The sequence below is a fragment of the Miniopterus schreibersii genome, assembly GCF_964146895.1.
Source record: "Miniopterus schreibersii genome assembly, chromosome: 8".
Lineage (NCBI taxonomy): Eukaryota > Metazoa > Chordata > Mammalia > Chiroptera > Miniopteridae > Miniopterus > Miniopterus schreibersii.
Window position 1 is genome coordinate 28024727 of NC_138109.1, and position 12998 is coordinate 28037724.

Here is a 12998-nt window from a genome sequence, read left to right on the forward strand (position 1 = left end):
AGCGGGAGACGGCTGCGCGCCCCAAGCGGGCCAATCAGGAGCCAGCCGGTGCCGGCCGGTGAGGCAGCGATTGGCCGGAGCTCAGTTACTAAGCGGGACAAAGGCAGAAGGAGGAAAGAAAAGAAGAGGAGGAGAAAAAAAAAAAAGAAGAAAGAAAGAAAGAAAGCGCAAACGGCCGTTACTGACAGGCTGGGCGAGCGCTTGGGGGGCTCAGGCTGCCCGGAGACAGGCGAGGCTCCGGCTGAGGCTCGGTCCGCCCGGGCGAGTGAGGAGAGGGGGAGGACCGGCTGGCGCGAGACGTCTCTGCCTCTGCCCCGAGATTGGCCGCGGGGGAGGGGAGCGGACGGAGAGGGGCTCTTGCTGTCACTTGGTGGGACTCGCGCTCTTCAGGTCCTTGGAAGTCCGGGGGCAGAGCCCCTCCCCACAGACCTCTTCACCCCCTATGCGAAGTTGTCAAATAAAGCAAAGGTCCCTAAACCCACTTGCCGGACGGTTACCGCTCAGTAAGAGGACTTGCCCGTGGTCCCCTGCGACCTTCTCCCCCAGCTGCCTGAGCCCAGTCCCGGCTCCTCCCCGGGCAATCAGGCATTTCGTGAGGAGGCATTTCTCGGTTCCTCTGCGCTTCCCACCCAAGGACTTTTGAACCCAAAGATAACTCCCCACACCCGAAATAGTGGGATGCCACAGCAGGCCCTCAGCTGGAGTGCTCAAGCCTGGAAAAAAAAGTGGCTTGGCATTACAGTGCGGGTAAGATTTCTGAGGTGAATCACAGGTGTTGGTACCCCTCGCCAAGAGGGCTCTATTCAGTTTCTCCGACAGACCCTCTTCCACATACACTCAGTCCCTCCCCGACCCCACTCCAAGCTTAAAACTGTGATAGGATTCAGTATGTAAACGCTGAATATTTCCGTGTATTTCAGAAACAGCTGATTAACTTGCTGGGGAACCCTGAATAGCCAAAAGCAGGTTTGTGTCCTGTGAAGGTTGTGCCTGGAATTGCCATTCTGCAGACCCTACAATACAGTCTTGGGAGGCCAAAAACTGCTCCATTTCCTCTTTACACAGGAGCAACAAAGCCCATTGTGTTTGAGTTGACAACCTGACTTAAGCCCTAGAGAAACCTCCTACCCTGAGTGGCTCTGCTATATTGATTCATGCCTGTGGAAGAGTTGCCACATTAAACCTCTACCTCTTAAAGTGGTTCTGCCCTCCTTAAAGGTTCTCGGAGTTGAGACAGTTCCTGGGAGCAGGTGCTCAAAATGTGTATGGACTGGATATAGAGTCATGGATTAAAAAGAGCCACTAGAATGAATGGACAGGGTTGAGCTGAAAAAACACATTAGGATTCTTATATGCTTGCTTTCTTATATTTCTAAACTCCAAATGTAATTCAGAAGCCAGATCAACTTTGGTAAAGGACATGTTGTTAATTTAAATGTTCTGAACCATTCCTCTAGGTAGAAGATGCTGGAAAATCAGCTCTAATCTGTGGCTGGCTTTCCAGCAGTCCCTTTAACTTCACTATATCTGGGAGCCGGAAGTACTTACATTTGATAACTCAAATCAGTCAAGGGCAAGTTGATTTATTTTTGTTCATGGGTGTCCCTGTGCATTCCCAAACAAAATGAAGGTGAAGAGAGGAAGTGTGGAAAAAATAATGGCTTTCAGATTTCCACAGCAGCTTTTGCCTGGACCACTTTTCATCATTTAGTGGTAAGGTTTCAATTTCTAATATACAGAGCAACCACCGAGGCTTTTCCCACAGCTATGACTTTGGGAGATGTAGTAAAGAAGCAGCACAGTATATAATCTGGTGCTCAAGACTGGCACATGGAATAAAACTGTGATTCAACCTTGCCACCTAAAATTGTATTGACACAACTGTCCAACAAATAAACCTTTGAATAGGAAACCTCTGAAGAATAACAGTGATGCAAGAGGCAATAATGAATCAAGGGGAAGCAAATTTCCTTAGAATGGGCTTGAACCCGTGCCCTGCCATGATGGGAAGTGCCTGTCATATGATGCTGGCCTTAGGTTCTTTCAGTTGAGAAATACAAGTGAGGTTCTGACTGTCACCAGATCGCCTCAGGCTCTTTGGCAAAAGTATTAGCTCTGGTGTCCTGGACCATTTCCATCCTGGAGAATTATATTTGGCCTGGGTGTGGATTAAATTCAGCTCTAATAGCTCGAACTCGTGGGTCACAACTTGCTACTTTGGAAGTTGTTTTCTTTTTTCCTTTTGCCTTCCTCCTTTCCTTTTTTCAATGTAAAGTAGTCTTTGGTAAATCACAAAATCTGTCTGGCTTCACTTATATATCTGTGAAATGGGAGATTGCCTTCAGATTTATGCAAGCTTCTTCATTTATTGTGAAACACACTGAGAATGGAAAAAAAATGCCACTTAAGTATTTAGAATTAATAGTTTCTTTCTATACCTCCAGATGGATAGGGTTGCCCTTCACTTTTCACCCTAGTATGGTCTTGCTATGAAACTGTTCCAATAAGATCCATTTCTCCTTTATTTCAGAGACGGCTGAAATATTTCTTCTGTGCACTGAATATAGGGTATGATCTCAGAGCTCTCTGTGCCAGCAGAATCAGCCTGGAATTCAGCCAAAAGTTCTTCATGATTAAAGGTGTCATCTGAGCATACAATAATTTTTTAAAGCCTTGCAAAATGGAAACATACTTTTGTTATTTTTTAAGGTCACTAGCTTTAACCTCAAGACTGACTTAACCTTTGGGGAAGGATCAATGGCCTCAATCTCCCTCTTTTCCCCCCTCTCTTATCCTTTCTTTGACCACTTGTCTTGTGTTAAGACGAAGTCCATGAGACTAAATAAACTCAATAAATAAGTTTCCAAGAAAACTCTACAAATTATCAGTTGCAGATTCAGGACCTCCCCAGCTGCCTGCCTTGTATAAGGTGGGGATATATCAAGTTTTGATGGAAAGATTTGCCTTTAGAATGTAAAAAGAACATTCTAGAAAGACATCTCACCTGGGAATTGATTATCATCTCTTGAGAAAGCAGCATCTAAAATCATGATTTTTCCAGAATGGTATGCCTTTAACTTGGCATTTGCAATTTTTTTAACCTCACCTCTACGTATTTAGAACTGTAAAACCATAAGAAGGTTCATCATATCAGCTTAAGGCACTGAGAAATTATGACATTAGATAAATGAGTGGTCTTCATAGAAGTGTCATTCCTCCAAATGCTAAATTTTTGGGCTTAGGGACACTGTTTGAGGGCTTCCTCAGACACATCAGAACATGATGTAGATCTTCTCTGCCTCACTCCACTTTGGGTCCTCCTTTAGCTTTAAGGTGTCACAAAAAAGCCCATCTTTCCCTCTAGTCTAACATGCCCCCCCCTTTTTAGTGTGTGCCCGTCCAACAACACAGGGGCCACCTGGATGGTATGTATGCCACTGCTGCAAGTTTCCCCTCCATTGAGGCAACAGCTTTCAGCTTTTTCTCTCACCAGGAGAGAGAAAGCAAATGAGATCCAAATGACAGGAACAATAGTCCAGGCTGTTTCACAAGGGCAGGGCACAAACAGGGCCGGCAGCTGGTGAGCTCTATTACCTCATTTAATCTCCATCACCCTGAGGAGGAGGGTTGTATTTTTATTCTCATTTTACAGATGAGGACATTGAGACCCAGAGCAGTGAGGAGACTTGTTCAAAGTCATGCAGTCACTCAGTAGCAGAGCCAGGATTACAGCCCCAGTTCCAGACAGCCAGTTCAGTGCCTTTCCCACTACACCACACAGCTGGCTTCTCCTCTTCATTCGCTGAGCAAATGTTTATTAATGCTTCCAAACACTGAGGATACTAAGATGAGTAAGACAAAGTGCCTAACACTGAGTCCAGAGCCTTCAGAGCAGGCCAACCAAGGAATGAATAAATCCTAGGCACGGTACATGATAAATACTATAATAAAGAAGCTGACGAAGTGCTGTGTGAGCCCCCAAAACAGTGATGATCTCTGCCCACATGCAGGTGAGTAAAGGCTTCCTAGAGGAGGTGACATTTGGGCTGCCCCAAACTTATGTGCACCTGCTTTAAACATGTGGTCTCTTCTCAATTTCCCCAATCCATATGATTAGCTCCAAGCTTGAAAAAGTTTCATTGAAAGCTGACCCAAAGATCAGGTCACCAAGGAGTTCCTCATCATCTTTTTTTAAAATTTTTATTGTTTAAAATATTACAGATGTCCCTTTTTCTCCCCAATGACCCGTTCCACCCTGTTCCTTCCCCCTCCCCAGTCCCTCTCCCCACCATTGTCCATGTCCTTGGGTTGTGCATATATGCACATAAATTCTTTGGTTACTCTCTCCCCCTCCACCCACCCGCCCTCCTCCATCCCTCTGACATTCATCAGTCTCATCTATGCTTCCATGTCATTGAATTATTCTGTTCATTAGTTTATTAAGTTCTTTAGATTCCACGTATAAGCGAGATCATGTGATATTTGTCTTTCGCTGCCTGGCTTATTTCACTTAGCATAATATTCTCCAGGTCCATCCATACTGTCCCAAAGGGTACGAGATTCTTCTTCTTTACAGCTGCATAGTATTCCATGGTGTAAATGTCCCACAGCTTTTTTATCCATTCATCTACTGATGGGCACTTGGGCTGTTTCCAGATCTTAGCTATTGTAAACTGTGCTGCTATGAACATCGGGGTACATATATCCTTTCTGATGAATGTTTCAGGATTCTTAGGATACATGCCTAGGAGTGGAATCACTGGGTCAAACGGCAGCTCCATTTTTAATTTTTTGAGGAACCTCCATACTGTTTTCCATAGTGGTTGCACCAGTCTGCATTCCCACCAGCAGTGTACTACGGTTCCCCTTTCTCCACACCCTCGCCAGCACATGTTTCCTCATCACCTTTAATCAGACTACAACAGCTTCCTCATCATCTCCATACTCTACACAGTTAGAAAGATGGCTCTAAATTAAAAATTTTAATATGCCACTCCTGTCCACAAACCCTGCAGTAATTCCATTTGCCTTTAGGATGTTTTCAGTCTCCTAGCCTGTCATTCAGGCTTTGATGATCTAGGCCCTGCCTGTCTCTCCAGTCTCTTCTTACACAGTTCTTCTTGTCACTCCTAAGACTAGCTATACTGAAGTACTGCAGTTCTCAGAACAGTAGAAAATTTCTCCTCCACACAACACACTCCACTATAAAGTGACAAACTCCCATTTGTGTGCATCTGATCTCCCTGACTGCTCATCCAGCCCCCTGTGTTGGCCTCTGTACAACCCTTCACACACCATGTTCAAAGTGTCTGTTTCTGGATCTGTCTCTCCCCCACCACTCTTGGGGAGGGAGTTCCCTCATGGGTGGAGAGCTGTGTACCCAAATCATCAGTGCCAGGCATCAGGCCTGACACACAGTGGGAGTGGGAGTGTTTTTTGAGAGAATAAACAAAAGTTGTAAGAAGAAACTAAACTCTCCAAGAAGGTTCTGGGGCAGTCTAAGTTCAGGTTACCCCGATAATATTTTCTGTAGGTCCTCAGCTGACTCCCATTTATTTGAAAGGACAAGAAGAAAATTTAAAAATTATATAGATTTTAGTTACATAACTGTGAAGGGCAGACAGTGACCCTTCTTTCCTACTGGCTGCCTCTAGGGTCTTTACCACAGACACTCAGTTCCGTTGCCCTTTTATTTTATCAGCTGTGAATTGTTTGCAAAATTCCAAGCAGCTTGTAAGAAATTCAGGAAAACTCAACAGCAAGAAGACAAGCTGGTTTCATTTTCCAGCCCAGCTCATTTCTGAAATGTAACACCATATAGGGCTTTAAAGTCTGCTCACTTCCTGTGGTCATTATTTCAATAGTTTGGAATAATTTGTAGTTCATGCCTCCTTTCCGGAATGTACAATAATCACCCTGTAATTCCACAGGTCTCAATCCTAAAAATTGTCTTACATGTTTCACTGTTAGAGGGCAAGTCAGTCCAGTTCTTGTACTGGAAAATTTTGGTTTAAAAAATAAAAATAAGCCCTAGCTAGTTTTGCTCAGTGGTTAGAGCATCAGCCTGTGGACTGAAGTCCTGGATTCCATTCCAGCCAAGGGCACGTACCTCGGTTGCAGGCTCAATCCCCAGTTCCGGTTGAGGCCTGAGTGAGAGGCAACCAGTCGATGTGTCTCTCTCACATTGATCTTCCTCTCTGTCTCTCTCTCTCTCTCCCCCTTCCACTCTCTCTGAAAAGCAATGGAAAAAATATTCTCCGGTGAGGATTTCAAATAATAATAAATAAATAAAACTAACTAACTAACTAACTAACTAACTAATAGCATTATTCTTCACTTCAATGAACATTCTTTGTCTGGCAACTGGAATTTTCCCCCAAACCTTATCCTAGGACAGCCCTAGTCCTTGCCTATTACATGGGGGATCTGACTCATATTGTAAACCTTTGGCCCTGTTTCCTCTGCCTTCTATAAGAGTGTCCCCAGCCCCAATTCAAAAGTAGGCACTTTTTCTTATGCACTCTAATGTAGCAGAGAAAAAATCTGAACAGCCCTGGGACAAAGCCCTCCTAACTGCTAACTTGGTCAGAGCATTCAACACACAGCCAACTGACACTGAGGCCTTGGTAGCCTTGAAAACTCTTTGTCAGACTCAGAGATTCTGTTATCACTTCACCACATCTAGTACCCACCACTCAGAGCATCTCATTAGAGTACCCAACTAAGAACATACTTTCTCATGCTAGGGGTAGCCTTCCCTCCAAATACCCTCAACTTTGGGATACTCATAAATCTCTAACTGAATGGCCTTTTCTTTCACCTATACCCAATAACTAGGCCGATGATTCTGGTGGAAGTTGGGGCTATTTTCATCTAGCAGCACTTCCAACCATATCCAACACTGAAACTCTGTTCCCTGGTATCTCCCTAGGACTACAGACTAGTTAACATCTTTAAAAATTTGAGTAAGGCTGTGTTCTCTTCCCTCCTGAAGACTTTGATGGGCTCTCTTTATATGCTCAGGGACCTAATAGAAGTTTACATAGCCTCTTCAATTTCAGGTTTTCTTTAGAATCATGCAGTTCATAAAGGCTTCTAGAAGTCTCCATCTACCTCTAATGTTATCTTGCTTATTGTCATAAACATTTTTATTGGCTTTATTTCTAATGATAGTGATGAGTCCATGGTACAGAAATAAAGTTCAGTAAGATTCATAAAATTCCTAGATGAAATACCCCAAATAAATCCACATGTCCTCAGCCCCATTTGCCTGTACCAAAAGAGATTATTTTATAAACTTTTTATATCCAAGTCACTCTGTCATGAACACCCATTTCCCTACTTATAGGAATTAACACCACTTCAGTGTCTGTCAGCCATGTCTGCGAGTCTCTCTAGGACCTATTGAATCCTTGAGAATAAGTTCTTCAAAGGTTTGTCATACTTTTTCAGCTTCTGTGACAGATGACTCCCAGGAGCTTACTGTGTGTCCAATAGTGACCATAGGTAGCAACCCATTCAGGCCTCCAGGAGGGACAATGCATTCTGTGCTGGCTGTTCCCACCTCTGCTGGTGGGGCTGAAATCTGCCCCTTTGAGGCTGGCGTGACTTATAATTGTTGTCCTGATGCTACCGGCCTTCCTCCTTCTCTCCTTCTGGCTGTGTTAGTTTCCCAAGATGTGGGTTATACAGCCTTATTCATTCCTTGACAGATTATTGGAATTGAATATGGATGTTGAGGAGGATGGAAGAATGAAGGATATCTGTGCTCCCCTCCAACTCACTTCTCACAGAGAGTGTACTATCACTACTTCACAATTATTTCATCATGTGTCTATTTTTCTCTGTAGACCACAAACTCCTTATTTACCACAGTGCATGACTTTTATTAGGCTCCTAGTCAATGCTCATTGACTGAGTGTAATACTATAATAATAGCTGTACATGCAAAGTACTCTGAGGCCACGGAGGAAGAAACAAGAAGTTACCCTGGAGAGGATGGCAAAAGCATCCTCTTAACCCTAGATCTTGTAGGATAGGTAAGAATTCACCAGGCAGATGAGAAAAAGAGAGAGTAGAGACTAAACTGCTATAATCCAACAAACAGTGTATCAAACTAGAAAATAGTTTATTCTATCATGTAACAGCCCAGAGAGTGGGCAGGTCGTCGGGTGGGATAGGTGGTTCTACCCATATGCCCTGATAAAATTTAGGGAAATTCTCTTACTCAAAGGAAGGAGAGAATGGCTACTGCCACACATTCTGGCTTGAGGGATTAGACTATACAAAACTCAAATAAGAACAGAGAAGTTCAGAACACCTAGAAAGTGGAGTGTGAGGAGCAGAACAGAGCGGCAAATGAGGAGGAAGCACAGTGGAGGCATTGATTGTTAAGGTCCCCTCTCAGTTCATTCCCTTACCTCTCCCCACCACATCCACCAACATTCATTCACATTAGCTTTGGTCTTTCATCTGTCAGGATCAGATACGCTTCAGGGCCTTTGTGCCTGCTATCCCTCTGTCTACAATGTTCTTTATCCCAGATCTTCACTATACTCTCCTCCTTCTCTTCATTCAGTTCTCAGCTCAGATGTTACCTCCTCAAAGTGGCCTTCCAGCCCTGGCTGGTGTGGCTCAGTTGATTGAGTGCCCTGTGCACTGAAAGCTCGAAAGTTCAATTCCCAGTCAGGGCACATACACAGGTTATGGGTTCAATCCCCAATTGGGGCATATGGGAGGCAACCAATTGATGTTTGTCTCTCACATCTCTTTCTCCCTCTCAAATCAATAAAAACATATTTTTTTAAATGTGGCCTTCCATGACAATGCTCTCCAAAGTAGACCCCTCCACTCAACCTTTATTGCAGTAACCTATTTTAATTTATTACTAACACTTATCACAATCTGAAATAATTTTACTTACTTTTTTTTTGTTTATTGACTATATCTCCAACTGGAAAGTAAATTCTATAAAGTCAGATATCTGATTTATATTTCTGTATAACCAATACCTGAAACACTGTTCCACAAATGTTTATTAAATGCACTTAGTTTAATTCCTTTGTTCTTTTTAATTGTGACTTAGAGAACCTATGGGATTTGCTCAAACCCACAAGTGTTTCAGTGTTTTTTCAGCATCCTCATACTATCTGAACCATCAACTCTGCCACCCTCCAACTTTGATCCAAGATTTTCACCAAAACATAAGTTTTGGGTTTTAAATAGTTTACAATCTTAATTGTGTTAAGCATGCCAGAATATTGATTAAACACATAATTGTTTCAAAAGAATTCAACTTTAAGAATTTTATTGCTCTGGCTAGGTAACTCAGTTGGTTGGAGCATCATACCAATACTCCAAGGTTGTCCCTGGTCAGGGCACATATAAGAATCAACCAATGGTCTGGCTGGGTGTGGCTCAGCAGTTGAGCATTGACCTAGGATGCAGGAGACTGGGGTTTGATTCCCCATCAGGGCACATGCCTGGGTTTCGGGCTTGATCCCCAGTCAGGGATGTGCTGGAGGCAGCCGATCAATGACTCTCTCATCATTGATGTTTCTATCTGTCTCTCCCTCTCCCTTCCCCTCTCTGAAATCAATAAAGATATATTTTTTAAAAAAGAAAGAAAAGAAAAAGAATTCTTTGCCTAACCCAAGGTCACAAAGATTTTCTCTTATGTTTTCTTCTAGAAGTTTTATAGTTTTAGATTTTATATTTAGGTCTATGATCCATTTTGAGTTAATTTTTGTATAAATTGTATGTGGTTTTTAAAGTTTGTGGGTTTTTTTTGGCATGTGGACATCTACTTGTTTCAGCACAATTTATTGAAAAGACTGTCTTTTTACCATTGAATTACCTTTACACTTTTGTCAAAACTCAATTGAACATATATGTGTGGAACTATCTCTGCATTCTCCATTCTGTTCCATTGATCTATATGTTTACCTTTTGCTAATATTGCACTGTTTAATCTCACATTTTAAATAAAAATCTTTTTTAATTAAAAAATATTGATTTTAGAGAAAGAGAGGAAGAGAAACATCAATTTGTTGTTTCACCCATCCATGCACTCATTGTTGATTCTTTTCTTTTTTTAAAAATATATCTTTATTGATTTCAAAGAGAGGGAGGAAAAGGGAGGGAGAGAAATAGAAACATCAATGATGAGGGAGTCATCCTTGATCGGCTGCCTCCTGCACACCCCCAACTGGGGGATCAAACCCCCAACCCGGACATGTGCCCTGACCGGGAATCAAACCCCAATCTCCTGGATCCTAGGTTGATGTTCAACCACTGAGCCCTGCCCGGCCAGGCTAGGCAAAGAATTCTTAGATATGACTTAAAAGCACAATTCATAAAAAAAAAAAAAAAAGGTAAAGTGTATACTTTCTCAAAATTAAAAACTTCTGCTTGTGAAAGATACTCTTAAGAGAATAAAAGAAAAGTTATGGACTGTAAGAAAATATTTGTAAATTACCTATCCAACATAGGACTTGTATCCAGAATATATAAAGAATGTAGTAATAAGAAAACAAACCACCTCATTAAAAATAGGCAGAAGATAAGATCACTTCACCAAAGAAGATATACAGATAGCATATAAAAAGATGCTCAACACCATTAATCATTAGGAAAATGCAAATTAAAACCACAATGAGACACCACTACATGTCTATTAGAATGGCCAAAAAACAAACACACAAACAAAACCCTGGCATTGCCAAGTAATGAGAATGTGAAGCAACTGGAGCTCTCATACATGACTGGTGGGAATTTAAATGGTACACCCACTTTGAAAAACAATTTGGCAGTTTATTATAAAACTAAACAGATAATTACCATATGATCCACAAATTCCACTCCTAGGTATTGACTACATAAAAGAAACGAAGATTTATGTTCACACAAAAACCTGCACACAAGTGTTCAAAGCAGCTTCATCCATAATCACAAAAAACTGTAAAAAACACAAATATTTTTTAACTGGTGAATGAATAAACTGTGGTATATCCATGTAATCAAATACTAATGATTCCTTTTTATTAAAAAAATGAATTACTGATACACTCAACAACATGAGTGAATTCCAAATGCGTTATGCTAAGTAAAAGAAATCAAACTTAAAAGGCTACATTCTGTATGATTCCATTTATGTTTTCTAGAAAAGATAAAATTATGAAACAGAAAACAGTGACTGCCCAGAATTGGGATGGAGAGAGGTGTTGACTACAAAGTGCAATATGAAGGACTTTTAAAAAAATAATAGAGCTGTTCTGTGTCTTGATTGTGGTGGTGAGCAAATGATTATATGTAATTGTCTAAACCAGTGGTGATTCTGCTCCCTAGGGGACATTTGGCAATGTTTAGAGACATTTTTACTCAACACAACTCAAACAGAAAGATGATGCTATTGGCAGCTGTTGGGTAGAGGCCAAGGGTGCTACTAAACATTCTACAATGCAACAGGACACCCCCCACAGCAAAGAATTATCTGGCCCCAAATGCCAATAGTGCCAAGGTTGAGAAACCCTAGTCTAAATCAGAGGTTAGAAAACTACAGCTCAAAGGTCAAATTCAGCCCATCACCTGTGTTTCTACAGCACACAAGCCAAGAATGGTTTTTATATTTTTAAGTGATTGGAGAAAAAAATCAAAAGAATAATAATATTTTGCAAAAAGTATATACATTTGAATTTCAGTGTTCATAAATAAAGTCATGCTTATTCATTTATGTATTTATTATCTGTGGATGTTTTGGTGCTCCAAAGGCAAAGCTGAGCATCTATGACAGACTGTGTATCCATGAAGCCTAAACTATTTACTATCTAGCTCTTTACAGTTTAGTTTGCTAACCCATGGTCTAAGCCCATAGAAATGTTCACAAAAAAATAATAAATTTACTTATGTAAAATTTTGAAAGTGAATTTTTAAATGTGAAATTATAGATGCCTATACCAAGTTACTATGAGCTGTGCTAACACACTCATTTCTGAAAATGTACATGTTCTTTCTGTTTCTTCTTATAGAAGATAAATACATAGTGAATAATAAGAATTCAGCACTGACTGGGTTCTGATTTGAAAATTTCCTGGTTTAAAAAAAATCATATGTGACATCTATGACCGTGAAGAATCTCATTCAGTCTCCTGAACACAGGGACTGTCCTCCAGAGAAGACATCTGTGGTAAAGCAGTTAATACCCCATGCACTTGTCATCATATTAGTAACGGGGTCTGACTGTTCTGACTGTGACTGCCCTAGACTGAATGGGGTATTTATCACACTGTCTCGGACAAACCAGCCGACCATCATGCACACTGGCACAAGAGCATGTCAGTTAGCTCCTGTCCATTAGCCACTATCCACACACTTAAGCACTCTGGCCCTAGGGCTGCAATCACGTTATCAGTCCCCCCCAGACCCTGGAAACGTGATCTGGCATGAGCTCCCTGTCCCTCAGCTCCACTTGGACAAACTGTCAGTTAATTAGCTAATGTGGGCAAAAATGCTTGACATTGAAAAATGCTCAGCTGGGCTATTATGATAATCATCTGCTAGGCCCCCTCCCTTCAAGTCCCTCTACCCCAAAGTCCACCTCCTTGCTGTCTGTCAGTGGGAAAGCTCCATAGGTGACTGAGTAGTCACCCATGTTCAAGGCCAGACACACCCCCTCCTCAGCCTCCTGAAATTGATGCTATGGATTTAGCCAACTACTATCATAAACCAAGAAGTCTAGGATCTGGATTGACTTTCCTTTTTTGAAGGAATTGGCAGCATGGCAGATCTAGGGTTCTCCCAAATTATCAAATTTTAGATGATCTTTGATTTCTTTCTTTAGCCAGATAGACCATTTAGAAAGTAAAAAGGGCCTTTGAAAAGATGATGTGAGAATCTTAGCATTATTTGCTCCAAGTTTACAGAACTTTAAACCTGACATTCCTAGCGCCAAAACTCAAGTCTCCATCTCTCAATTCAAGCTGCCTTGGGAGCCATGAGAA

At 41.7% G+C, this 12998-nt stretch overlaps 1 long non-coding RNA gene across 1 annotated transcript in view; it reads left to right on the forward strand.

Moving 5' to 3' along the window:
• The window catches only part of LOC308560622, a 28310-nt gene that overhangs the window by 797 nt on the left and 14515 nt on the right, over window positions 1-12998 (forward strand). The window lies entirely within an intron of this gene.